Here is a 25,751-nt window from a genome sequence, read left to right as displayed (position 1 = left end):
TGCAATGCAGGCAGACGTGCTGCAAATATCGTTCCAATACTGTGAATAGACAAAAGTACAATAGCCACGTTTAGGATACAACTAGGTACACTGAGTGTTTGCTAGTATAATGGCTGAGTTTAAAAAAGTTTGAGTGTGCAATGCAGGCAGACGTGCTGCAAATATCGTTCCAATACTGTGAATAGACAAAAGTACAATAGCCACGTTTAGGATACAACTAGGTACACTGAGTGTTTGCTAGTATAATGGCTGAGTTTAAAAAAGTTTGAGTGTGCAATGCAGGCAGACGTGCTGCAAATATCGTTCCAATACTGTGAATAGACAAAAGTACAATAGCCACGTTTAGGATACAACTAGGTACAGTGAGTGTTTGCTAGTATAATGGCTGAGTTTAAAAAAGTTTGAGTGTGCAATGCAGGCAGACGTGCTGCAAATATCGTTCCAATACTGTGAATAGACAAAAGTACAATAGCCACGTTTAGGATACAACTAGGTACACTGAGTGTTTGCTAGTATAATGGCTGAGTTTAAAAAAGTTTGAGTGTGCAATGCAGGCAGACGTGCTGCAAATATCGTTCCAATACTGTGAATAGACAAAAGTACAATAGCCACGTTTAGGATACAACTAGGTACAGTGAGTGTTTGCTAGTATAATGGCTGAGTTTAAAAAAGTTTGAGTGTGCAATGCAGGCAGACGTGCTGCAAATATCGTTCCAATACTGTGAATAGACAAAAGTACAATAGCCACGTTTAGGATGCCACTAGGTACACTGAGTGTTTGCTAGTAAAATTGCTTAGTTTAAAAAAGTTGGAGTGTGCAATGCAGGCAGACGTGCTCTGCTAATGTCTTTGCACTAGTGGGACTATAGCAAAGTCCAATAGCCACTTTTATAATGCCACTAGGTACACTGACTGTTTGCTAGTATAATGGCTTAGTTTAAAAAAGTTGGAGTGTGCAATGCAGGCAGACGTGCTCTGCAAATGTCTTTGCACTAGTGGGACTATAGCAAAGTCCAATAGCCACAGATAGGATGACACTAGGTACACTGAGTGTTTGCTAGTAAAATTGCTTAGTTTAAAAAAGTTTGAGTGTGCAATGCAGGCAGACGTGCTCTGCAAATGTCTTTGCACTAGTGGGACTATAGCAAAGTCCAATAGCCACGTTTAGGATGCCACTAGGTACACTGAGTGTTTGCTAGTAAAATTGCTTAGTTTAAAAAAGTTTGAGTGTGCAATGCAGGCAGACGTGCTCTGCAAATGTCTTTGCACTAGTGGGACTATAGCAAAGTCCAATAGCCACGTTTAGGATGCCACTAGGTACACTGACTGTTTGCTAGTATAATGGCTTAGTTTAAAAAAGTTGGAGTGTGCAATGCAGGCAGACGTGCTCTGCAAATGTCTTTGCACTAGTGGGACTATAGCAAAGTCCAATAGCCACAGATAGGATGCCACTAGGTACACTGAGTGTTTGCTAGTAAAATTGCTTAGTTTAAAAAAGTTGGAGTGTGCAATGCAGGCAGACGTGCTCTGCAAATGTCTTTGCACTAGTGGGACTATAGCAAAGTCCAATAGCCACGTTTAGGATGCCACTAGGTTCACTGAGTGTTTGCTAGTAAAATTGCTTAGTTTAAAAAAGTTTGAGTGTGCAATGCAGGCAGACGTGCTCTGCAAATGTCTTTGCACTAGTGGGACTATAGCAAAGTCCAATAGCCACGTTTAGGATGCCACTAGGTACACTGACTGTTTGCTAGTATAATGGCTTAGTTTAAAAAAGTTGGAGTGTGCAATGCAGGCAGACGTGCTCTGCAAATGTCTTTGCACTAGTGGGACTATAGCAAAGTCCAATAGCCACAGATAGGATGCCACTAGGTACACTGAGTGTTTGCTAGTAAAATTGCTTAGTTTAAAAAAGTTGGAGTGTGCAATGCAGGCAGACGTGCTCTGCAAATGTCTTTGCACTAGTGGGACTATAGCAAAGTCCAATAGCCACGTTTAGGATGCCACTAGGTACACTGAGTGTTTGCTAGTAAAATTGCTTAGTTTAAAAAAGTTTGAGTGTGCAATGCAGGCAGACGTGCTCTGCAAATGTCTTTGCACTAGTGGGACTATAGCAAAGTCCAATAGCCACGTTTAGGATGCCACTAGGTACACTGAGTGTTTGCTAGTAAAATTGCTTAGTTTAAAAAAGTTTGAGTGTGCAATGCAGGCAGACGTGCTCTGCAAATGTCTTTGCACTCGTGGGACTATAGCAAAGTCCAATAGCCACGTTTAGGATGCCACTAGGTACACTGACTGTTTGCTAGTATAATGGCTTAGTTTAAAAAAGTTGGAGTGTGCAATGCAGGCAGACATGCTCTGCAAATGTCTTTGCACTAGTGGGACTATAGCAAAGTCCAATAGCCACAGATAGGATGCCACTAGGTACACTGAGTGTTTGCTAGTATAATGGCTTAGTTATAATGAGTTGGAGTGTGCAGAGGACAAGAGGGTACAGTGGCAGGATTGTGGTGCTCTGGGTAGAGGAATGGAAGCCTGCCTTTCTATTCCCTCCTAATGGTGAAATGCAGGGAGGAAATCCCTGACCTTGGCTACACAGACGCTGTTGCTGTTTGCAGGACCTGTCACCTATGGCTCTCTGACCCTGCCGGTTTGAGCCCTTAAAAGGACTGCTATAAAGTGCTCTCCCTAAGCTGTCTAACGCTGTGTATGCAGCGCATACAGCTGTATCGGCTATAGGACTCAGGATGACGGAGCTGCGACAGTGATGTCTGACACCAAAGACGCAGAAGGCAGATAATGGCGTCCTGGAAGAAAATGTCCGGTTTTATAATGCAGGGACATGTTACATGGACATCCTATCACACATGCCGTTGCTTCTCTGGCTCAAAGTCCACTTAGCTGTGTGTGTGTCTGGGATTGGCTGACATGCTGGCCCGCCCCACAAGACGCGCGCGCTTAGGGAAGGAAGACAAGAAAAAAAAAAAAAAAAAGGCGATCGCCATTATAGAAACAGCAGTGATCTGAAGGCGCTGTTCACGCACACTATACACTGAAATGTGATAATAGTGTGATTCACAGAGTGACTTACACTATTACAGCAGAAACCAAGCTATGATTTAGCTTGTTTTTTGCTGCTAGAACCATTCTCGAACGTTTCTAGAACTATCGAGCTTTTGCAAAAAGCTCGAGTTCTAGTTCGATCTAGAACAGGCACCAAAACCACTCGAGCCTAGAACTGGAGAACCACGAACCGCGCTCAGCTCTAATCAAGATACACAAAATCTTAAAGATCCTTAGCACTTTATGTTGATATTTCTCAGATTTTTTCTCCGATTTCCTCCATACTACTTCGACTTCAACTTAATTTTTCAGTATAACTACTTTCATTTTCTTCTCGCATTAGTGACTGTTCTGAAAAGAGATACTTAAAACTGTTTTTTTCAGGTATATCTGCACTTCACAAAGAATGAAAATCTTGCTAAATGCATATGGAGAAAGAACTTTATCTCAAATCACTCATACTTAAAAACAGCGTGCGGAAACCCTGGATCGGACCAGGGACCTTTAGATCTTCAGTCTAACGCTCTCCCAACTGAGCTATTTCAGCAACCTACAAAGTTAAAGCTACAGCATTGCAAGGCAAACTCAAAGGTGTTAATAAATTTTCAGTTCAAAATTTGCCTTTTTTTGGGGCCAAACAAAAAATGTGTTTGTTTTTAGAAAGTGTGAATTTTCCACAGTTGTGCTTGTCAGAATGGCCGAGCGGTCCAAGGCGCTGCGTTTAGGTCGCAGTCTCTACTTGAGGCGTGGGTTCGAATCCCACTTCTGACAGGTTTCTGTTACATTACAATCATGTTTGTTTTTTTTTCATTTTCACTATGTCCCTCTGTCACAATTCAGACATTTCCACAAACCAGATTAGTCCAAGGACAAAGCCAATGAGAACCCTCTGGATCCTCAATCCTGTCTGTCACAATCATGTTGTTCTCTGCTCCACTATCAGTAAGAAGAGGGAGGTGAAAAATCTCATAAAATAAACCACAAGATACACAAAATCTTAAAGATCCTTAGCACTTTATGTTGATATTTCTCAGATTTTTTTTCTGATTTCCTCCATACTACTTCGACTTCAACTTAATTTTTCAGTATAACTACTTTCATTTTCTTCTCGCATTAGTGACTGTTCTGAAAAGAGATACTTAAAACTGTTTTTTTCAGGTATATCTGCACTTCACAAAGAATGAAAATCTTGCTAAATGCATATGGAGAAAGAACTTTATTTCAAATCACTCATACTTAAAAACAGCGTGCTGAAACCCGGGATCGGACCAGGGACCTTTAGATCTTCAGTCTAACGCTCTCCCAACTGAGCTATTTCAGCAACCTACAAAGTTAAAGCTACAGCATTGCAAGGCAAACTCAAAGGCGTTAATAAATTTTCAGTTCAAAATTTGCCTTTTTTTGGGGCCAAACAAAAAATGTGTTTGTTTTTAGAAAGTGTGAATTTTCCACACTTGTGCTTGTCAGGATGGCCGAGCGGTCCAAGGCGCTGCGTTAAGGTCGCAGTCTCTACTTGAGGCATGGGTTCGAATCCCACTTCTGACAGGTTTCTGTTACATTACAATCATGTTTTGTTTTTTTTTCATTTTCACTATGTCCCTCTGTCACAATTCAGACATTTCCACAAACCAGATTAGTCCAAGGACAAAGCCAATGAGAACCCTCTGGATCCTCAATCCTGTCTGTCACAATCATGTTGTTCTCTGCTGCACTATCAGTAAGAAGAGAAAGGTGGAAAATCTCATAAAATAAACCTCAAGATACACAAAATCTTAAAGATCCTTAGCACTTTATGTTGATATTTCTCAGATTTTTTCTCCGATTTCCTCCATACTACTTCGACTTCAACTTAATTTTTCAGTATAACTACTTTCATTTTCTTCTCGCATTAGTGACTGTTCTGAAAAGAGATACTTAAAACTGTTTTTTTCAGGTATATCTGCACTTCACAAAGAATGAAAATCTTGCTAAATGCATATGGAGAAAGAACTTTATCTCAAATCACTCATACTTAAAAACAGCGTGCTGAAACCCGGGATCGGACCAGGGACCTTTAAATCTTCAGTCTAACGCTCTCCCAACTGAGCTATTTCAGCAACCTACAAAGTTAAAGCTACAGCATTGCAAGGCAAACTCAAAGGCGTTAATAAATTTTCAGTTCAAAATTTGCATTTTTTTGGGGCCAAACAAAAAATGTGTTTGTTTTTAGAAAGTGTGAATTTTCCACAGTTGTGCTTGTCAGGATGGCCGGGCGGTCCAAGGCGCTGCGTTCAGGTCGCAGTCTCTACTTGAGGCGTGGGTTTGAATCCCACTTCTGACAGGTTTCTGTTACATTACAATCATGTTTTTTTTTTTTCATTTTCACTATGTCCCTCTGTCACAATTCAGACATTTCCACAAACCAGATTAGTCCAAGGACAAAGCCAATGAGAACCCTCTGGATCCTTAATCCTGTCTGTCACAATCATGTTGTTCTCTGCTGCACTATCAGTAAGAAGAGGGAGGTGAAAAATCTCATAAAATAAACCTCAAGATACACAAAATCTTAAAGATCCTTAGCACTTTATGTTGATATTTCTCAGATTTTTTTTCCGATTTCCTCCATACTACTTCGACTTCAACTTAATTTTTCAGTATAACTACTTTCATTTTCTTCTCGCATTAGTGACTGTTCTGAAAAGAGATACGTAAAACTGTTTTATTCAGGTATATCTGCACTTCACAAAGAATGAAAATCTTGCTAAATGCAAATGGAGAAAGAACTTTATCTCAAATCACTCATACTTAAAAACAGCGTGCTGAAACCCGGGATCGGACCAGGGACCTTTAGATCTTCAGTCTAACGCTCTCCCAACTGAGCTATTTCAGCAACCTACAAAGTTAAAGCTACAGCATTGCAAGGCAAACTCAAAGGCGTTAATACATTTTCAGTTCAAAATTTGCCTTTTTTCGGGGCCAAACAAAAAATGTGTTTGTTTTTAGAAAGTGTGAATTTTTCACAGTTGTGCTTGTCAGGATGGCCGAGCGGTCCAAGGCGCTGCGTTCAGGTCGCAGTCTCTACTTGAGGCGTGGGTTCGAATCCCACTTCTGACAGGTTTCTGTTACATTACAATCATGTTTTTTTTTTTATTCATTTTCACTATGTCCCTCTGTCACAATTCAGACATTTCCACAAACCAGATTAGTCCAAGGACAAAGCCAATGAGAACCCTCTGGATCCTCAATCCTGTCTGTCACAATCATGTTGTTCTCTGCTGCACTATCAGTAAGAAGAGGGAGGTGGAAAATCTCATAAAATAAACCTCAAGATACACAAAATCTTAAAGATCCTTAGCACTTTATGTTGATAGTTCTCAGATTTTTTCTCCGATTTCCTCCATACTACTTCGACTTCAACTTAATTTTTCAGTATAACTACTTTCATTTTCTTCTCGCATTAGTGACTGTTCAGAAAAGAGATACTTAAAACTGTTTTTTTCAGGTATATCTGCATTTCACAAAGAATGAAAATCTTGCTAAATGCATATGGAGAAAGAACTTTATCTCAAATCACTCATACTTAAAAACAGCATGCTGAAACCCGGGATAGGACCAGGGACCTTTAGATCTTCAGTCTAACGCTCTCCCAACTGAGCTATTTCAGCAACCTACAAAGTTAAAGCTACAGCATTGCAAGGCAAACTCAAAGGCGTTAATACATTTTCAGTTCAAAATTTGCAATTTTTTGGGGCCAAACAAAAAATGTGTTTGTTTTTAGAAAGTGTGAATTTTCCACATTTGTGCTTGTCAGGATGGCCGAGCGGTCCAAGGCGCTGCAGTCAGGTCGCCGTCTCTACTTGAGGCGTGGGTTCGAATCCCACTTCTGACAGGTTTCTGTTACATTACAATCATGTCTTTTTTTTTTTCATTTTCACTATGTCCCTCTGTCACAATTCAGACATTTCCACAATCCAGATTAGTCCAAGGACAAAGCCAATGAGAACCCTCTGGATCCTCAATCCTGTCTGTCACAATCATGTTGTTCTCTGCTGCACTATCAGTAAGAAGAGGGAGGTGGAAAATCTCATAAAATAAACCTCAAGATACACAAAATCTTAAAGATCCTTAGCACTTTATGTTGATATTTCTCAGATTTTTTCTCCGATTTCCTCCATACTACTTCAACTTCAACTTAATTTTTCAGTATAACTACTTTCATTTTCTTCTCGCATTAGTGACTGTTCTGAAAAGAGATACTTAAAACTGTTTTTTTCAGGTATATCTGCACTTCACAAAGAATGAAAATCTTGCTAAATGCATATGGAGAAAGAACTTTATCTCAAATCACTCATACTTAAAAACAGCGTGCTGAAACCCGGGATCGGACCAGGGACCTTTAGATCTTCAGTCTAACGCTCTCCCAACTGAGCTATTTCAGCAACCTACAAAGTTAAAGCTACAGCATTGCAAGGCAAACTCAAAGGCGTTAATACATTTTCAGTTCAAAATTTGCATTTTTTTGGGGCCAAACAAAAAATGTGTTTGTTTTTAGAAAGTGTGAATTTTCCACAGTTGTGCTTGTCAGGATGGCCGAGCGGTCCAAGGCGCTGCGTTCAGGTCGCAGTCTCTACTAGAGGCGTGGGTTCGAATCCCACTTCTGACAGGTTTCTGTTACATTACTATCATGTTTTTTTTTTTTTCATTTTCACTATGTCCCTCTGTCACAATTCAGACATTTCCACAAACCAGATTATTCCAAGGACAAAGCCAATGAGAACCCTCTGGATCCTCAATCCTGTCTGTCACAATCATGTTGTTCTCTGCTGCACTATCAATAAGAAGAGGGAGGTGAAAAATCTCATAAAATAAACCTCAAGATACACAAAATCTTAAAGATCCTTAGCACTTTATGTTGATATTTCTCAGATTTTTTCTCCGATTTCCTCCATACTACTTCGACTTCAACTTAATTTTTAAGTATAACTACTTTCATTTTCTTCTCGCATTAGTGACTGTTCTGAAAAGAGATACTTAAAACTGTTTTTTTCAGGTATATCTGCACTTCACAAAGAATGAAAATCTTGCTAAGTGCATATGGAGAAAGATTTTTATCTCAAATCACTCATACTTAAAAACAGCGTGCAGAAACCCGGGATCGGACCAGGGACCTTTAAATCTTCAGTCTAACGCTCTCCCAACTGAGCTATTTCAGCAACCTACAAAGTTAAAGCTACAGCATTGCAAGGCAAACTCAAAGGCGTTAATACATTTTCAGTTCAAAATTTGCCTTTTTTTGGCGCCAAACCAAAAATGTGTTTGCTTTTAGAAAGTGTGAATTTTTCACAGTTGTGCTTGTCAGGATGGCCGAGCGGTCCAAGGCGCTGCGTTCAGGTCGCAGTCTCTACTTGAGGCGTGGGTTCGAATCCCACTTCTGACAGGTTTCTGTTACATTACAATCATGTTTTTTTTTTTTCATTTTCACTATGTCCCTCTGTCACAATTCAGACATTTCCACAAACCAGATTAGTCCAAGGACAAAGCCAATGAGAACCCTCTGGATCCTCAATCCTGTCTGTCACAATCATGTTGTTCTCTGCTGCACTATCAGTAAGAAGAGGGAGGTGAAAAATCTCATAAAATAAACCTCAAGATACACAAAATCTTAAAGATCCTTAGCACTTTATGTTGATATTTCTCAGATTTTTTTTCTGATTTCCTCCATACTACTTCGACTTCAACTTAATTTTTCAGTATAACTACTTTCATTTTCTTCTCGCATTAGTGACTGTTCTGAAAAGAGATACTTAAAACTGTTTTTTTCAGGTATATCTGCACTTCACAAAGAATGAAAATCTTGCTAAATGCATATGGAGAAAGAACTTTATCTCAAATCACTCATACTTAAAAACAGCGTGCTGAAATCCGGGATCGGACCAGGGACCTTTAGATCTTCAGTCTAACGCTCTCCCAACTGAGCTATTTCAGCAACCTACAATGTTAAAGCTACAGCATTGCAAGGCAAACTCAAAGGCGTTAATACATTTTCAGTTCAAAATTTGCATTTTTTTGGGGCCAAACAAAAAATTTGTTTGTTTTTAGAAAGTGTGAATTTTCCACAGTTGTGCTTGTAAGGATGGCCGAGTGGTCCAAGGTGCTGCGTTTAGGTTACAGTCTCTACTTGAGGCGTGGGTTCGAATCCCACTTCTGACAGGTTTCTGTTACATTACAATCATGTTTTTTTTTTTCATTTTCACTATGTCCCGCTGTCACAATTCAGACATTTCCACAAACCAGATTAGTCCAAGGACAAAGCCAATGAGAACCCTCTGGATCCTCAATCCTGTCTGTCACAATCATGTTGTTCTCTGCTGCACTATCAGTAAGAAGAGGGAGGTAAAAAATCTCATAAAATAAACCTCAAGATACACAAAATCTTAAAGATCCTTAGCACTTTATGTTGATATTTCTCAGATTTTTTTCTGATTTCCTCCATACTACTTCGACTTCAACTTAATTTTTCAGTATAACTACTTTCATTTTCTTCTCGCATTAGTGACTGTTCTGAAAAGAGATACTTAAAACTGTTTTTTTCAGGTATATCTGCACTTCACAAAGAATGAAAATCTTGCTAAATGCATATGGAGAAAGAACTTTATCTCAAATCACTCATACTTAAAAACAGCGTGCTGAAACCCGGGATCGGACCAGGGACCTTTAGATCTTCAGTCTAACGCTCTCCCAACTGAGCTATTTCAGCAACCTACAAAGTTAAAGCTACAGCATTGCAAGGCAAACTCAAAGGCGTTAATACATTTTCAGTTCAAAATTTGCATTTTTTTGGGGCCAAACAAAAAATTTGTTTGTTTTTAGAAAGTGTGAATTTGCCACAGTTGTGCTTGTCAGGATGGCCGAGTGGTCCAAGGCGCTGCGTTTAGGTCACAGTCTCTACTTGAGGCGTGGGTTCGAATCCCACTTCTGACAGGTTTCTGTTACATTACAATCATGTTTTTTTTTTTTCATTTTCACTATGTCCCGCTGTCACAATTCAGACATTTCCACAAACCAGATTAGTCCAAGGACAAAGCCAATGAGAACCCTCTGGATCCTCAATCCTGTCTGTCACAATCATGTTGTTCTCTGCTGCACTATCAGTAAGAATAGGGAGGTAAAAAATCTCATAAAATAAACCTCAAGATACACAAAATCTTAAAGATCCTTAGCACTTTATGTTGATATTTCTCAGATTTTTTTCTGATTTCCTCCATACTACTTCGACTTCAACTTAATTTTTCAGTATAACTACTTTCATTTTCTTCTCGCATTAGTGACTGTTCTGAAAAGAGATACTTAAAACTGTTTTTTTCAGGTATATCTGCACTTCACAAAGAATGAAAATCTTGCCAAATGCATATGGAGAAAGAACTTTATCTCAAATCACTCATACTTAAAAACAGCGTGCTGAACCCCAGGATCGGACCAGGACCTTTAGATCTTCAGTCTAACGCTCTACCAACTTAGCTATTTCAGCAACCTACAAAGTTAAAGCTACAGCATTGCAAGGCAAACTCAAAGGCGTTAATACATTTTCAGTTCAAAATTTGCCTTTTTTTGGGGCCAAACAAAAAATGTGTTTGTTTTTAGAAAGTGTGAATTTTCCACAGTTGTGCTTGTCAGGATGGCCGAGCGGTCCAAGGCGCTGCGTTCAGGTCGCAGTGTCTACTTGAGGTGTGGGTTCGAATCCCATTTCTGACAGGTTTCTGTTACATTACTGTCATGTTTTTTTTTTTTTCATTTTCACTATGTCCCTCTGTCACAATTCAGACATTTCCACAAACCAGATTAGTCCAAGGACAAAGCCAATGAGAACCCTCTGGATCCTCAATCCTGTCTGTCACAATCATGTTGTTCTCTGCTGCACTATCAGTAAGAAGAGGGAGGTGAAAAATCTCATAAAATAAACCTCAAGATACATAAAATCTTAAAGATCCTTAGCACTTTATGTTGATATTTCTCAGATTTTTTTTCTGATTTCCTCCATACTACTTCGACTTCAACTTAATTTTTCAGTATAACTACTTTCATTTTCTTCTCGCATTAGTGACTGTTCTGAAAAGAGATACTTAAAACTGTTTTTTTCAGGTATATCTGCACTTCACAAAGAATGAAAATCTTGCTAAATGCATATGGAGAAAGAACTTTATCTCAAATCACTCATACTTAAAAACAGCGTGCTGAAACCCGGGATCGGACCAGGGACCTTTAGATCTTCAGTCTAACACTCTCCCAACTGAGCTATTTCAGCAACCTACAAAGTTAAAGCTACAGCATTGCAAGGCAAACTCAAAGGCGTTAATAAATTTTCAGTTCAAAATTTGCCTTTTTTTGGGGCCAAACAAAAAATGTGTTTGTTTTTAGAAAGTGTGAATTTTCCACAGTTGTGCTTGTCAGGATGGCCGAGAGGTCCAAGGCGCTGCGTTCAGGTCGCAGTCTCTACTAGAGGCGTGGGTTTGAATCCCACATCTGACAAGTTTCTGTTACATTACAATCATGTTTTGGTTTTTTTTCATTTTCACTATGTCCCTCTGTCACAATTCAGACATTTCCACAAACCAGATTAGTCCAAGGACAAAGCCAATGAGAACCCTCTGGATCCTCAATCCTGTCTGTCACAATCATGTTGTTCTCTGCTGCACTATCAGTAAGAAGAGGGAGGTGGAAAACCTCATAAAATAAACCTCAAGATACACAAAATCTTAAAGATCCTTAGCACTTTATGTTGATATTTCTCAGATTTTTTCTCCGATTTCCTCCATACTACTTCGACTTCAACTTAATTTTTCAGAATAACTACTTTCATTTTCTTCTCGCATTAGTGACTGTTCTGAAAAGAGATACTTAAAACTGTTTTTTTCAGGTATATCTGCACTTCACAAAGAAAGAAAATCTAGCTAAATGCATATGGAGAAAGAACTTTATCTCAAATCACTCATACTTAAAAACAGCGTGCTGAAACCCGGGATCGGACCAGGGACCTTTAGACCTTCAGTCTAACGCTCTCCCAACTGAGCTATTTCAGCAACCTACAAAGTTAAAGCTACAGCATTGCAAGGCACACTCAAAGGCGTTAATAAATTTTCAGTTCAAAATTTGCCTTTTTTTGGGGCCAAACAAAAAATGTGTTTGTTTTAAGAAAGTGTGAATTTTCCACAGTTGTGCTTGTCAGGATGGCCGAGCGGTCCAAGGCACTGCGTTCAGGTCGCAGTCTCTACTTGAGGCGTGGGTTCGAATCCCACTTCTGACAGGTTTCTGTTACATTACAGTCATGTTTTTTTTTTTTCATTTTCACTATGTCCCTCTGTCACAATTCAGACATTTCCACAAACCAGATTAGTCCAAGGACAAAGCCAATGATAACCCTCTGGATCCTCAATCCTGTCTGTCACAATCATGTTGTTCTCTGCTGCACTATCAGTAAGAAGAGGGAGGTGGAAAATCTCATAAAATAAACCTCAAGATACACAAAATCTTAAAGATCCGTAGCACTTTATGTTGATATTTCTCAGATTTTTCTCCGATTTCCTCCATACTACTTCGACTTCAACTTAATTTATCAGTATAACTACTTTCATTTTCTTCTCGCATTAGTGACTGTTCTGAAAAGAGATACTTAAAACTGTTTTTTTCAGGTATATCTGCACTTCACAAAGAATGAAAATCTTGCTAAATGCATATGGAGAAAGAACTTTATCTCAAATCACTCATACTTAAAAACAGCGTGCTGAAACGCGGGATCGGACCAGAGACCTTTAGATATTCAGTCTAACGCTCTCCCAACTGAGCTATTTCAGCAACCTACAAAGTTAAAGCTACAGCATTGCAAGGCAAACTCAAAGGCGTTAATACATTTTCAGTTCAAAATTTGCCTTTTTTTGGGGCCAAACAAAAAATGTGTTTGTTTTTAGAAAGTGTGAATTTTCCACAGTTGTGCTTGTCAGGATGTCCGAGCAGTCCAAGGCGCTGCGTTCAGGTTGCAGTCTCTACTTGATGCGTGGGTTCGAATCCCACTTCTGACAGGTTTCTGTTACATTACAATCATGTTTTTTTTTTTTTTCATTTTCACTATGTCCCTATGTCACAATTCAGACTTTTCCACAAACCAGATTAGTCCAAGGACAAAGCCAATGAGAACCCTCTGGATCCTCAATCCTGTCTGTCACAATCATGTTGTTCTCTGCTGCACTATCAGTAAGAAGAGGGAGGTGGAAAATCTCATAAAATAAACCTCAAGATACACAAAATCTTAAAGATCCGTAGCACTTTATGTTGATATTTCTCAGATTTTTTCTTCGATTTCCTCTATACTACTTCGACTTCAACTTAATTTTTCAGTATAACTACTTTCATTTTCTTCTCGCATTAGTGACTGTTCTGAAAAGAGATACTTAAAACTGTTTTTTTCAGGTATATCTGCACTTCACAAAGAATGAAAATCTTGCTAAATGCACGTGGAGAAAGAACTTTATCTCAAATCACTCATACTTAAAAACAGCGTGCTGAAACCCGGGATCGGACATGGGACCTTTAGATCTTCAGGCTAACGCTCTCCCAACTGAGATATTTCAGCAACCTACAAAGTTAAAGCTACAGCATTGCAAGGCAAACTCAAAGGCGTTAATACATTTTCAGTTCAAAATTTGCCTTTTTTTGGGGCCAAACAAAAAATGTGTTTGTTTTTAGAAAGTGTGAATTTTCCACAGTTGTGCTTGTCAGGAAAGCTGAGCGGTCCAAGGCGCTGCGTTCAGGTCGCAGTCTCTACTTGAGGCGTGGGTTCGAATCCCACGTCTGCCAGGTTTCTGTTACATTACAATCATGTTTTGTTTTTTTTTCATTTTCACTATGTCCCTCTGTCACAATTCAAACATTTCCACAAACCAGATTAGTCCAAGGACAAAGCCAATGAGAACCCTCTGGATCCTCAATCCTGTCTGTCACAATCATGTTGTTCTCTGCTGCACTATCAGTAAGAAGAGGGAGGTGGAAAATCTCATAAAATAAACCTCAAGATACACAAAATCTTAAAGATCCGTAGCACTTTATGTTGATATTTCTCAGGTTTTTTCTCCGATTTCCTCCATACTACTTCGACTTCAACTTAATTTTTCAGTATAACTACTTTCATTTTCTTCTCGCATTAGTGACTGTTCTGAAAAGAGATACTTAAAACTGTTTTTTTCAGGTATATCTGCACTTCACAAAGAATGAAAATCTTGCTAAATGCATATGGAGAAAGAACTTTATCTCAAATCACTCATACTTAAAAACAGCGTGCTGAAACCCGGGATCGGACCAGGGACCTTTAGATCTTCAGTCTAACGCTCTCCCAACTGAGCTATTTCAGCAACCTACAAAGTTAAAGCTACAGCATTGCAAGGCAAACTCAAAGGCGTTAATACATTTTCAGTTCAAAATTTGCATTTTTTTGGGGCCAAACAAAAAATGTGTTTGTTTTTGGAAAGTGTGAATTTTCCACAGTTGTGCTTGTCAGGATGGCCGAGCGGTCCAAGGCGCTGCGTTCAGGTCGCAGTCTCTACTTGAGGGGTGGGTTCGAATCCCACTTCTGACAGGTTTCTGTTACATTACAATCATGTTTTGTTTTTTTTCATTTTCACTATGTCCCTCTGTCACAATTCAGACATTTCCACAAACCAGATTAGTCCAAGGACAAAGCCAATGAGAACCCTCTGGATCCTCAATCCTGTCTGTCACAATCATGTTGTTCTCTGCTGCACTATCAGTAAGAAGAGGGAGGTGAAAAATCTCATAAAATAAACCTCAAGATACACAAAATCTTAAAGATCCTTAGCACTTTATGTTGATATTTCTCAGATTTTTTTTCCGATTTCCTCCATACTACTTCGACTTCAACTTAATTTTTCAGTATAACTACTTTCATTTTCTTCTCGCATTAGTGACTGTTCTGAAAAGAGATACTTAAAACTGTTTTTTTCAGGTATATCTGCACTTCACAAAGAATGAAATTCTTGCTAAATGCATATGGAGAAAGATCTTTATCTCAAATCACTCATACTTAAAAACAGCGTGCTGAAACCCGGGATCGGACCAGGGACCTTTAGATCTTCAGTCTAACGCTCTCCCAACTGAGCTATTTCAGCAACCTACAAAGTTAAAGCTACAGCATTGCAAGGCAAACTCAAAGGCGTTAATACATTTTCAGTTCAAAATTTGCATTTTTTTGGGGCCAAACAAAAAATGTGTTTGCTTTTAGAAAGTGTGAATTTTCCACAGTTGTGCTTGTCAGGATGGCCGAGCGGTCCAAGGCGCTGCGTTCAGGTCGCAGTCTCTACTTGAGGCGTGGGTTCGAATCCCACTTCTGACAGGTTTCTGTTACATTACAATCATGTTTTTTTTTTTTCATTTTCACTATGTCCCACTGTCACAATTCAGACATTTCCACAAACCAGATTAGTCCAAGGACAAAGCCAATGAGAACCCTCTGGATCCTCAATCCTGTCTGTCACAATCATGTTGTTCTCTGCTGCACTATCAGTAAGAATAGGGAGGTAAAAAATCTCATAAAATAAACCTCAAGATACACAAAATCTTAAAGATCCTTAGCACTTTATGTTGATATTTCTCAGATTTTTTTCTGATTTCCTCCATACTACTTCGACTTCAACTTAATTTTTCAGTATAACTACTCTCATTTTCTTCTCGCATTAGTGACTGTTCTGAAAAGAGATACTTAAAACTGTTTTTTTCAGGTATATCTGCACTTCACAAAGAATGAAAATCTTGCTAAATGCATATGGAGAAAGAACTTTATCTCAAATCACTCATACTTAAAAACAGCGTGCTGAAACCCGGGATCGGACCAGGGACCTTTAGATCTTCAGTCTAACGCTCTCCCAACTGAGCTATTTCAGCAACCTACAAAGATAAAGCTGCAGCATTTCAAGGCAAACTCAAAGGCGTTAATAAATTTTCAGTTCAAAATTTGCCTTTTTTTGGGGCCAAACAAAAAATGTGTTTATTTTTAGAAAGTGTGAATTTTCCCCAGTTGTGCTTGTCAGGATGGCCGAGCGGTCCAAGGCGCTGCGTTCAGGTCGCAGTCTCTACTTGAGGCGTGGGTTCGAATCCCACTTCTGACAGGTTTCTCTTACATTACAATCATGTTTTGTTTTTTTTCATTTTCACTATGTCCCTCTGTCACAATTCAGACATTTCCACAAACCAGATTAGTCCAAGGACAAAGCCAATGAGAACCCTCTGGATCCTCAATCCTGTCTGTCACAATCATGTTGTTCTCTGCTGCACTATCAGTAAGAAGAGGGAGGTGGAAAATCTTATAAAATAAACCTCAAGATACACAAAATCTTAAAAATCCTTAGCACTTTATGTTGATATTTCTCAGATTTTTTCTTTGATTTCCTCCATACTACTTCGACTTCAACTTAATTTTTCAGTATAACTACTTTCATTTTCTTCTCGCATTAGTGACTGTTCTGAAAAGAGATACTTAAAACTGTTTTTTTCAGGTATATCTGCACTTCACAAAGAATGAAAATCTTGCTATATGCATATGGAGAAAGAACTTTATCTCAAATCACTCATACTTAAAAACAGCGTGCTGAAACACGGGATCGGACCAGGGACCTTTAGATCTTCAGTCTAACGCTCTCCCAACTGAGCTATTTCAGCAACCTACAAAGTTAAAGCTACAGCATTGCAAGGCAAACTCAAAGGCGTTAATACATTTTCAGTTCAAAATTTGCATTTTTTTGGGGCCAAACAAAAAATGTGTTTGTTTTTAGAAAGTGTGAATTTTCCACAGTTGTGCTTGTCAGGATGGCCGAGCGGTCCAAGGCGCTGCGTTCAGGTCGCAGTCTCTACTTGAGGTGTGGGTTCGAATCCCACTTCTGACAGGTTTCTGTTACATTACAATCATGTTTTTTTTTTTTTCATTTTCACTATGTCCCTCTGTCACAATTCAGACATTTCCACAAACCAGATTAGTCCAAGGACAAAGCCAATGAGAACCCTCTGGATCCTCAATCCTGTCTGTCACAATCATGTTGTTATCTGCTGCACTATCAGTAAGAAGAGGGAGGTGGAAAATCTCATAAAATATACCTCAAGATACACAAAATCTTAAAGATCCTTAGCACTTTATGTTGATATTTCTCAGATTTTTTTTCTGATTTCCTCCATACTACTTCGACTTCAACTTAATTTTTCAGTATAACTACTTTCATTTTCTTCTCGCATTAGTGACTGTTCTGAAAAGAGATACTTAAAACTGTTTTTTTCAGGTATATCTGCACTTCACAAAGAATGAAAATCTTGCCAAATGCATATGGAGAAAGAACTTTATCTCAAATCACTCATACTTAAAAACAGCGTGCTGAACCCCAGGATCAGACCAGGACCTTTAGATCTTCAGTCTAACGCTCTACCAACTTAGCTATTTCAGCAACCTACAAAGTTAAAGCTACAGCATTGCAAGGCAAACTCAAAGGCGTTAATACATTTTCAGTTCAAAATTTGCCTTTTTTTGGGGCCAAACAAAAAATGTGTTTGTTTTTAGAAAGTGTGAATTTTCCACAGTTGTGCTTGTCAGGATGGCCGAGCGGTCCAAGGCGCTGCGTTCAGGTCGCAGTCTCTACTTGAGGCGTGGGTTCTAATCCCATTTCTGACAGGTTTCTGTTACATTACTGTCATGTTTTTTTTTTTTTCATTTTCACTATGTCAGTCTGTCACAATTCAGACATTTCCACAAACCAGATTAGTCCAAGGACAAAGCCAATGAGAACCCTCTGGATCCTCAATCCTGTCTGTCACAATCATGTTGTTCTCTGCTGCACTATCAGTAAGAAGAGGGAGGTGAAAAATCTCATAAAATAAACCTCAAGATACATAAAATCTTAAAGATCCTTAGCACTTTATGTTGATATTTCTCAGATTTTTTTTCTGATTTCCTCCATACTACTTCGACTTCAACTTAATTTTTCAGTATAACTACTTTCATTTTCTTCTCGCATTAGTGACTGTTCTGAAAAGAGATACTTAAAACTGTTTTTTTCAGGTATATCTGCACTTCACAAAGAATGAAAATCTTGCTAAATGCATATGGAGAAAGAACTTTATCTCAAATCACTCATACTTAAAAACAGCGTGCTGAAACCCGGGATCGGACCAGGGACCTTTAGATCTTCAGTCTAACGCTCTCCCAACTGAGCTGTTTCAGCAACCTACAAAGTTAAAGCTACAGCATTGCAAGGCAAACTCAAAGGCGTTAATAAATTTTCAGTTCAAAATTTGCCTTTTTTGGGGCCAAACAAAAAATGTGTTTGTTTTTAGAAAGTGTGAATTTTCCACAATTGTGCTTGTCAGGATGGCCGAGCGGTCCAAGGCGCTGCGTTCAGGTCGCAGTCTCTACTTGAGGCGTGGGTTCGAATCCCACGTGTGACAGGTTTCTGTTACATTACAATCATGTTTTGTTTTTTTTTCATTTTCACTATGTCCCTCTGTCACAATTCAGACATTTCCACAAACCAGATTAGTCCAAGGACAAAGCCAATGAGAACCCTCTGGATCCTCAATCCTGTCTGTCACAATCATGTTGTTCTCTGCTGCACTATCAGTAAGAAGAGGGAGGTGGAAAACCTCATAAAATAAACCTCAAGATACACAAAATCTTAAAGATCCTTAGCACTTTATGTTGATATTTCTCAGATTTTTTCTCCGATTTCCTCCATACTACTTCGACTTCAACTTAATTTTTCAGAATAACTACTTTCATTTTCTTCTCGCATTAGTGACTGTTCTGAAAAGAGATACTTAAAACTGTTTTTTTCAGGTATATCTGCACTTCACAAAGAAAGAAAATCTAGCAAAATGCATATGGAGAAAGAACTTTATCTCAAATCACTCATACTTAAAAACAGCGTGCTGAAACCCGGGATCGGACCAGGGACCTTTAGATCTTCAGTCTAACGCTCTCCCAACTGAGCTATTTCAGCAACCTACAAAGTTAAAGCTACAGCATTGCAAGGCACACTCAAAGGCGTTAATAAATTTTCAGTTCAAAATTTGCCTTTTTTTGGGGCCAAACAAAAAATGTGTTTGTTTTAAGAAAGTGTGAATTTTCCACAGTTGTGCTTGTCAGGATGGCCGAGCGGTCCAAGGCGCTGCGTTCAGGTCGCAGTCTCTACTTGAGGCGTGGGTTTGAATCCCACGTCTGACAGGTTTCTGTTACATTACAATCATGTTTTGTTTTTTTTTCATTTTCACTATGTCCCTCTGTCACAATTCAGACATTTCCACAAACCAGATTAGTCCAAGGACAAAGCCAATGAGAACCCTCTGGATCCTTAATCCTGTCTGTCACAATCATGTTGTTCTCTGCTGCACTATCAGTAAGAAGAGGGAGGAGGAAAATCTCATAAAATAAACCTCAAGATACACAAAATCTTAAAGATCCTTAGCACTTTATGTTGATATTTCTCAGATTTTTTCTCCGATTTCCTCCATACTACTTCGACTTCAACTTAATTTTTCAGTATAACTACTTTCATTTTCTTCTCGCATTAGTGACTGTTCTGAAAAGAGATACTTAAAACTGTTTTTCTCAGGTATATCTGCACTTCACAAAGAATGAAAATCTTGCTAAATGCATATGGAGAAAGAACTTTATCTCAAATCACTCATACTTATAAACAGCTTGCTGAAACCCGGGATCGGACCAGGGACCTTTAGATCTTCAGTCTAACGCTCTCCCAACTGAGCTATTTCAGCAACCTACAAAGTTAAAGCTACAGCATTGCAAGGCAAACTCAAAGGCGTTAATACATTTTCAGTTCAAAATTTGCCTTTTTTTGGGGCCAAACAAAAAATGTGTTTGTTTTTAGAAAGTGTGAATTTTCCACAGTTGTGCTTGTCAGGATGGCCGAGCGGTCCAAGGCGCTGCGTTCAGGTCGCAGTCTCTACTTGAGGCGTGGGTTCGAATCCCACTTCTGACAGGTTTCTGTTACATTACAGTCATGTTTTTTTTTTTTTCATTTTCACTATGTCCCTCTGTCACAATTCAGACATTTCCACAAACCAGATTAGTCCAAGGACAAAGCCAATGAGAACCCTCTGGATCCTCAATCCTGTCTGTCACAATCATGTTGTTCTCTGCTGCACTATCAGTAAGAAGAGGGAGGTGGAAAATCTCATAAAATAAACCTCAAGATACACAAAATCTTAAAGATCCGTAGCACTTTATGTTGATATTTCTCAGATTTTTTCTCCGATTTCCTCCATACTACTTCGACTTCAACTTAATTTTTCAGTATAACTACTTTCATTTTCTTCTCGCATTAGTGACTGTTCTGAAAAGAGATACTTAAAACTGTTTTTTTCAGGTATATCTGCACTTCACAAAGAATGAAAATCTTGCTAAATGCATATGGAGAAAGAACTTTATCTCAAATCACTCATACTTAAAAACAGCGTGCTGAAACCCGGGATCGGACCAGAGACCTTTAGATATTCAGTCTAACGCTCTCCCAACTGAGCTATTTCAGCAACCTACAAAGTTAAAGCTACAGCATTGCAAGGCAAACTCAAAGGCGTTAATACATTTTCAGTTCAAAATTTGCCTTTTTTTGGAGCCAAACAAAAAATGTGTTTGTTTTTAGAAAGTGTGAATTTTCCACAGTTGTGCTTGTCAGGATGGCCGAGCGGTCCAAGGCGTTGCGTTCAGATTGCAGTCTCTACTTGAGGCGTGGGTTCGAATCCCACTTCTGACAGGTTTCTGTTACATTACAATCATGGTTTTTTTTTTTTTCATTTTCACTAAGTCCCTCTGTCACAATTCAGACTTTTCCACAAACCAGATTAGTCCAAGGACAAAGCCAATGAGAACCCTCTGGATCCTCAATCCTGTCTGTCACAATCATGTTGTTCTCTGCTGCGCTATCAGTAAGAAGAGGGAGGTGGAAAATCTCATAAAATAAACCTCAAGATACACAAAATCTTAAAGATCCGTAGCACTTTATGTTGATATTTTTCAGATTTTTCTCCTATTTCCTCCATACTACTTCGACTTCAACTTAATTTATCAGTATAACTACTTTCATTTTCTTCTCGCATTAGTGACTGTTCTGAAAAGAGATACTTAAAACTGTTTTTTTCAGGTATATCTGCACTTCACAAAGAATGAAAATCTTGCTAAATGCATATGGAGAAAGAACTTTATCTCAAATCACTCATTCTTAAAAACAGCGTGCTGAAACACGGGATCGGACCAGAGACCTTTAGATATTCAGTCTAACGCTCTCCCAACTGAGCTATTTCAGCAACCTACAAAGTTAAAGCTACAGCATTGCAAGGCAAACTCAAAGGCGTTAATACATTTTCAGTTCAAAATTTGCCTTTTTTTGGGGCCAAACAAAAAATGTGTTTGTTTTTAGAAAGTGTGAATTTTCCACAGTTGTGCTTGTCAGGATGTCCGAGCGGTCCAAGGCGCTGCGTTCAGGTTGCAGTCTCTACTTGAGGCGTGGGTTCGAATCCCACTTCTGACAGGTTTCTGTTACATTACAATCATGTTTTTTTTTTTTTTCATTTTCACTATGTCCCTATGTCACAATTCAGACTTTTCCACAAACCAGATTAGTCCAAGGACAAAGCCAATGAGAACCCTCTGGATCCTCAATCCTGTCTGTCACAATCATGTTGTTCTCTGCTGCACTATCAGTAAGAAGAGGGAGGTGGAAAATCTCATAAAATAAACCTCAAGATACACAAAATCTTAAAGATCCGTAGCACTTTATGTTGATATTTCTCAGATTTTTTCTTCGATTTCCTCTATACTACTTCGACTTCAACTTAATTTTTCAGTATAACTACTTTCATTTTCTTCTCGCATTAGTGACTGTTCTGAAAAGAGATACTTAAAACTGTTTTTTTCAGGTATATCTGCACTTCACAAAGAATGAAAATCTTGCTAAATGCACGTGGAGAAAGAACTTTATCTCAAATCACTCATACTTAAAAACAGCGTGCTGAAACCCGGGATCGGACATGGGACCTTTAGATCTTCAGGCTAACGCTCTCCCAACTGAGCTATTTCAGCAACCTACAAAGTTAAAGCTACAGCATTGCAAGGCAAACTCAAAGGCGTTAATACATTTTCAGTTCAAAATTTGCATTTTTTTGGGGCCAAACAAAAAATGTGTTTGTTTTTAGAAAGTGTGAATTTTCCACAGTTGTGCTTGTCAGGATAGCCGAGCGGTCCAAGGCGCTGCATTCAGGTCGCAGTCTCTACTTGAGGCGTGGGTTCGAATCCCACGTCTGCCAGGTTTCTGTTACATTACAGTCATGTTTTGTTTTTTTTTCATTTTCACTATGTCCCTCTGTCACAATTCAGACATTTCCACAAACCAGATTAGTCCAAGGACAAAGCCAATGAGAACCCTCTGGATCCTCAATCCTGTCTGTCACAATCATGTTGTTCTCTGCTGCACTATCAGTAAGAAGAGGGAGGTGGAAAATCTCATAAAATAAACCTCAAGATACACAAAATCTTAAAGATCCGTAGCACTTTATGTTGATATTTCTCAGATTTTTTCTCCGATTTCCTCCATACTACTTCGACTTCAACTTAATTTTTCAGTATAACTACTTTCATTTTCTTCTCGCATTAGTGACTGTTCTGAAAAGAGATACTTAAAACCTTTTTTTTTCAGGTATATCTGCACTTCACAAAGAATGAAAATCTTGCTAAATGCATATGGAGAAAGAACTTTTTCTCAAATCACTCATACTTAAAAACAGCGTGCTGAAACCCGGGATCGGACCAGGGACCTTTAGATCTTCAGTCTAACGCTCTCCCAACTGAGCTATTTCAGCAACCTACAAAGTTAAAGCTACAGCATTGCAAGGCAAACTCAAAGGCGTTAATACATTTTCAGTTCAAAATTTGCATTTTTTTGGGGCCAAACAAAAAATGTGTTTGTTTTTGGAAAGTGTGAATTTTCCACAGTTGTGCTTGTCAGGATGGCCGAGCGGTCCAAGGCGCTGCGTTCAGGTCGCAGTCTCTACTTGAGGGGTGGGTTCGAATCCCACTTCTGACAGGTTTCTGTTACATTACAATCATGTTTTGTTTTTTTTCATTTTCACTATGTCCCTCTGTCACAATTCAGACATTTCCACAAACCAGATTAGTCCAAGGACAAAGCCAATGAGAACCCTCTGGATCCTCAATCCTGTCTGTCACAATCATGTTGTTCTCTGCTGCACTATCAGTAAGAAGAGGGAGGTGAAAAATCTCATAAAATAAACCTCAAGATACACAAAATCTTAAAGATCCTTAGCACTTTATGTTGATATTTCTCAGATTTTTTTTCCGATTTCCTCCATACTACTTCGACTTCAACTTAATTTTTCAGTATAACTACTTTCATTTTCTTCTCGCATTAGTGACTGTTCTGAAAAGAGATACTTAAAACTGTTTTTTTCAGGTATATCTGCACTTCACAAAGAATGAAAATCTTGCTAAATGCATATGGAGAAAGAACTTTATCTCAAATCACTCATACTTAAAAACAGCGTGCTGAAACCCGGGATCGGACCAGGGACCTTTAGATTTTCAGTCTAACGCTCTCCCAACTGAGCTATTTCAGCAACCTACAAAGTTAAAGCTACAGCATTGCAAGGCAAACTCAAAGGCGTTAATACATTTTCAGTTCAAAATTTGCATTTTTTTGGGGCCAAACAAAAAATGTGTTTGTTTTTAGAAAGTGTGAATTTTCCACAGTTGTGCTTGTCAGGATGGCCGAGCGGTCCAAGGCGCTGCGTTCAGATCGCAGTCTCTACTTGAGGGGTGGGTTCGAATCCCACTTCTGACAGGTTTCTGTTACATTACAATCATGTTTTTTTTTTTTTTCATTTTCACTATGTCCCTCTGTCACAATTCAGACATTTCCACAAACCAGATTAGTCCAAGGACAAAGCCAATGAGAACCCTCTGGATCCTCAATCCTGTCTGTCACAATCATGTTGTTCTCTGCTGCACTATCAGTAAGAAGAGGGAGGTGAAAAATCTCATAAAATAAACCTCAAGATACACAAAATCTTAAAGATCCTTAGCACTTTATGTTGATATTTCTCAGATTTGTTTTCCGATTTCCTCCATACTACTTCGACTTCAACTTAATTTTTCAGTATAACTACTTTCATTTTCTTCTCGCATTAGTGACTGTTCTGAAAAGAGATACTTAAAACTGTTTTTTTCAGGTATATCTGCACTTCACAAAGAATGAAAATCTTGCTAAATGCATATGGAGAAAGAACTTTATCTCAAATCACTCATACTTAAAAACAGCGTGCTGAAACCCGGGATCGGACCAGGGACCTTTAGATCTTCAGTCTAACGCTCTCCCAACTGAGCTATTTCAGCAACCTACAAAGTTAAAGCTACAGCATTGCAAGGCAAACTCAAAGGCGTTAATACATTTTCAGTTCAAAATTTGCCTTTTTTTGGGGCCAAACAAAAAATGTGTTTGTTTTTAGAAAGTGTGAATTTTACACAGTTGTCCTTGGCAGGATGGCCGAGCGGTCCAAGGCGCTGCGTTCAGTTCGCAGTCTCTACTTGAGGCGTGGGTTCGAGTCTCACTTCTGACAGGTTTCTGTTACATTACAATCATGTTTTTTTTTTTTTCATTTTCACTATGTCCCTCTGTCACAATTCAGACATTTCCACAAACCAGATTAGTCCAAGGACAAAGCCAATGAGAACCCTCTGGATCCTCAATCCTGTCTGTCACAATCATGTTGTTCTCTGCTGCACTATCAGTAAGAAGAGGGAGGTGGAAAATCTCATAAAATAAGCCTCAAGATACACATAATCTTAAAGATCCTTAGCACTTTATGTTGATATTTCTCAGATTTTTTCTCCGATTTCCTCCATACTACTTCGACTTCATCTTAATTTTTCAGTATAACTACTTTCATTTTCTTCTCGCATTAGTGACTGTTCTGAAAAGAGATACTTAAAACTGTTTTTTTCAGGTATATCTGCACTTCACAAAGAATGAAAGTCTTGCTAAATGCATATGGAGAAAGAACTTTATCTCAAATCACTCATACTTAAAAACAGCATGCTGAAACCCGGGATCGGACCAGGGACCTTTAGATCTTCAGTCTAACGCTCTCCCAACTGAGCTATTTCAGCAACCTTCAAGGTTAAAGCTACAGCATTGCAAGGCAAACTCAAAGGCGTTAATACATTTTCAGTTCAAAATTTGCCTTTTTTTGGGGCCAAACAAAAAATGTGTTTGTTTTTAGAAAGTGTGAATTTTCCACAGTTGTGCTTGTCAGGATGGCCGAGCGGTCCAAGGCGCTGCGTTCAGGTCGCAGTCTCTACTTGAGGCGTGGGTTCGAATCCCACTTCTGACAGGTTTCTGTTACATTACAGTCATGTTTTTTTTTTTTTCATTTTCACTATGTCCCTCTGTCACAATTCAGACATTTCCACAAACCAGATTAGTCCAAGGACAAAGCCAATGATAACCCTCTGGATCCTCAATCCTGTCTGTCACAATCATGTTGTTCTCTGCTGCACTATCAGTAAGAAGAGGGAGGTGGAAAATCTCATAAAATAAACCTCAAGATACACAAAATCTTAAAGATCCGTAGCACTTTATGTT

General features: G+C 38.8%; 21 non-coding genes across 21 annotated transcripts; 8 read left to right on the top strand and 13 right to left on the bottom strand.

Annotated features, from left to right (window-relative positions):
• Positions 1–4,308: 4,308 nt before the first annotated feature.
• On the bottom strand, positions 4,309–4,381 carry TRNAF-GAA (transfer RNA phenylalanine (anticodon GAA)). The gene has a single exon. It is a non-coding gene; the product is annotated as a tRNA-Phe (tRNA).
• A 1,475-nt stretch (positions 4,382–5,856) lies between these two features.
• TRNAF-GAA (transfer RNA phenylalanine (anticodon GAA)) lies at positions 5,857–5,929 on the bottom strand. Its single transcript has one exon. It is a non-coding gene; the product is annotated as a tRNA-Phe (tRNA).
• A 141-nt stretch (positions 5,930–6,070) lies between these two features.
• Positions 6,071–6,153, top strand: TRNAL-CAG (transfer RNA leucine (anticodon CAG)). Its single transcript has one exon. It is a non-coding gene; the product is annotated as a tRNA-Leu (tRNA).
• A 1,252-nt stretch (positions 6,154–7,405) lies between these two features.
• Positions 7,406–7,478, bottom strand: TRNAF-GAA (transfer RNA phenylalanine (anticodon GAA)). The gene has a single exon. It is a non-coding gene; the product is annotated as a tRNA-Phe (tRNA).
• Positions 7,479–7,619: 141 nt separating this feature from the next.
• On the top strand, positions 7,620–7,702 carry TRNAL-CAG (transfer RNA leucine (anticodon CAG)). Its single transcript has one exon. It is a non-coding gene; the product is annotated as a tRNA-Leu (tRNA).
• A 691-nt stretch (positions 7,703–8,393) lies between these two features.
• TRNAL-CAG (transfer RNA leucine (anticodon CAG)) lies at positions 8,394–8,476 on the top strand. The gene has a single exon. It is a non-coding gene; the product is annotated as a tRNA-Leu (tRNA).
• Positions 8,477–9,723: 1,247 nt separating this feature from the next.
• TRNAF-GAA (transfer RNA phenylalanine (anticodon GAA)) lies at positions 9,724–9,796 on the bottom strand. The gene has a single exon. It is a non-coding gene; the product is annotated as a tRNA-Phe (tRNA).
• A 2,461-nt stretch (positions 9,797–12,257) lies between these two features.
• TRNAL-CAG (transfer RNA leucine (anticodon CAG)) lies at positions 12,258–12,340 on the top strand. Its single transcript has one exon. It is a non-coding gene; the product is annotated as a tRNA-Leu (tRNA).
• A 2,025-nt stretch (positions 12,341–14,365) lies between these two features.
• TRNAF-GAA (transfer RNA phenylalanine (anticodon GAA)) lies at positions 14,366–14,438 on the bottom strand. The gene has a single exon. It is a non-coding gene; the product is annotated as a tRNA-Phe (tRNA).
• Positions 14,439–15,139: 701 nt separating this feature from the next.
• Positions 15,140–15,212, bottom strand: TRNAF-GAA (transfer RNA phenylalanine (anticodon GAA)). Its single transcript has one exon. It is a non-coding gene; the product is annotated as a tRNA-Phe (tRNA).
• A 141-nt stretch (positions 15,213–15,353) lies between these two features.
• On the top strand, positions 15,354–15,436 carry TRNAL-CAG (transfer RNA leucine (anticodon CAG)). The gene has a single exon. It is a non-coding gene; the product is annotated as a tRNA-Leu (tRNA).
• A 475-nt stretch (positions 15,437–15,911) lies between these two features.
• TRNAF-GAA (transfer RNA phenylalanine (anticodon GAA)) lies at positions 15,912–15,984 on the bottom strand. The gene has a single exon. It is a non-coding gene; the product is annotated as a tRNA-Phe (tRNA).
• Positions 15,985–16,125: 141 nt separating this feature from the next.
• Positions 16,126–16,208, top strand: TRNAL-CAG (transfer RNA leucine (anticodon CAG)). Its single transcript has one exon. It is a non-coding gene; the product is annotated as a tRNA-Leu (tRNA).
• A 2,798-nt stretch (positions 16,209–19,006) lies between these two features.
• TRNAF-GAA (transfer RNA phenylalanine (anticodon GAA)) lies at positions 19,007–19,079 on the bottom strand. Its single transcript has one exon. It is a non-coding gene; the product is annotated as a tRNA-Phe (tRNA).
• A 702-nt stretch (positions 19,080–19,781) lies between these two features.
• Positions 19,782–19,854, bottom strand: TRNAF-GAA (transfer RNA phenylalanine (anticodon GAA)). The gene has a single exon. It is a non-coding gene; the product is annotated as a tRNA-Phe (tRNA).
• A 141-nt stretch (positions 19,855–19,995) lies between these two features.
• Positions 19,996–20,078, top strand: TRNAL-CAG (transfer RNA leucine (anticodon CAG)). The gene has a single exon. It is a non-coding gene; the product is annotated as a tRNA-Leu (tRNA).
• Positions 20,079–22,880: 2,802 nt separating this feature from the next.
• Positions 22,881–22,953, bottom strand: TRNAF-GAA (transfer RNA phenylalanine (anticodon GAA)). The gene has a single exon. It is a non-coding gene; the product is annotated as a tRNA-Phe (tRNA).
• A 701-nt stretch (positions 22,954–23,654) lies between these two features.
• Positions 23,655–23,727, bottom strand: TRNAF-GAA (transfer RNA phenylalanine (anticodon GAA)). The gene has a single exon. It is a non-coding gene; the product is annotated as a tRNA-Phe (tRNA).
• A 702-nt stretch (positions 23,728–24,429) lies between these two features.
• TRNAF-GAA (transfer RNA phenylalanine (anticodon GAA)) lies at positions 24,430–24,502 on the bottom strand. Its single transcript has one exon. It is a non-coding gene; the product is annotated as a tRNA-Phe (tRNA).
• A 701-nt stretch (positions 24,503–25,203) lies between these two features.
• TRNAF-GAA (transfer RNA phenylalanine (anticodon GAA)) lies at positions 25,204–25,276 on the bottom strand. Its single transcript has one exon. It is a non-coding gene; the product is annotated as a tRNA-Phe (tRNA).
• Positions 25,277–25,417: 141 nt separating this feature from the next.
• TRNAL-CAG (transfer RNA leucine (anticodon CAG)) lies at positions 25,418–25,500 on the top strand. Its single transcript has one exon. It is a non-coding gene; the product is annotated as a tRNA-Leu (tRNA).
• The last annotated feature ends 251 nt before the right edge of the window (positions 25,501–25,751 follow it).

The sequence above is a fragment of the Anomaloglossus baeobatrachus genome, chromosome 1 (assembly GCF_048569485.1).
Source record: "Anomaloglossus baeobatrachus isolate aAnoBae1 chromosome 1, aAnoBae1.hap1, whole genome shotgun sequence".
Lineage (NCBI taxonomy): Eukaryota > Metazoa > Chordata > Amphibia > Anura > Aromobatidae > Anomaloglossus > Anomaloglossus baeobatrachus.
The sequence above is the reverse complement of the archived record's forward strand: the minus strand, read 5'-3'. Positions and strand labels throughout refer to the sequence as shown.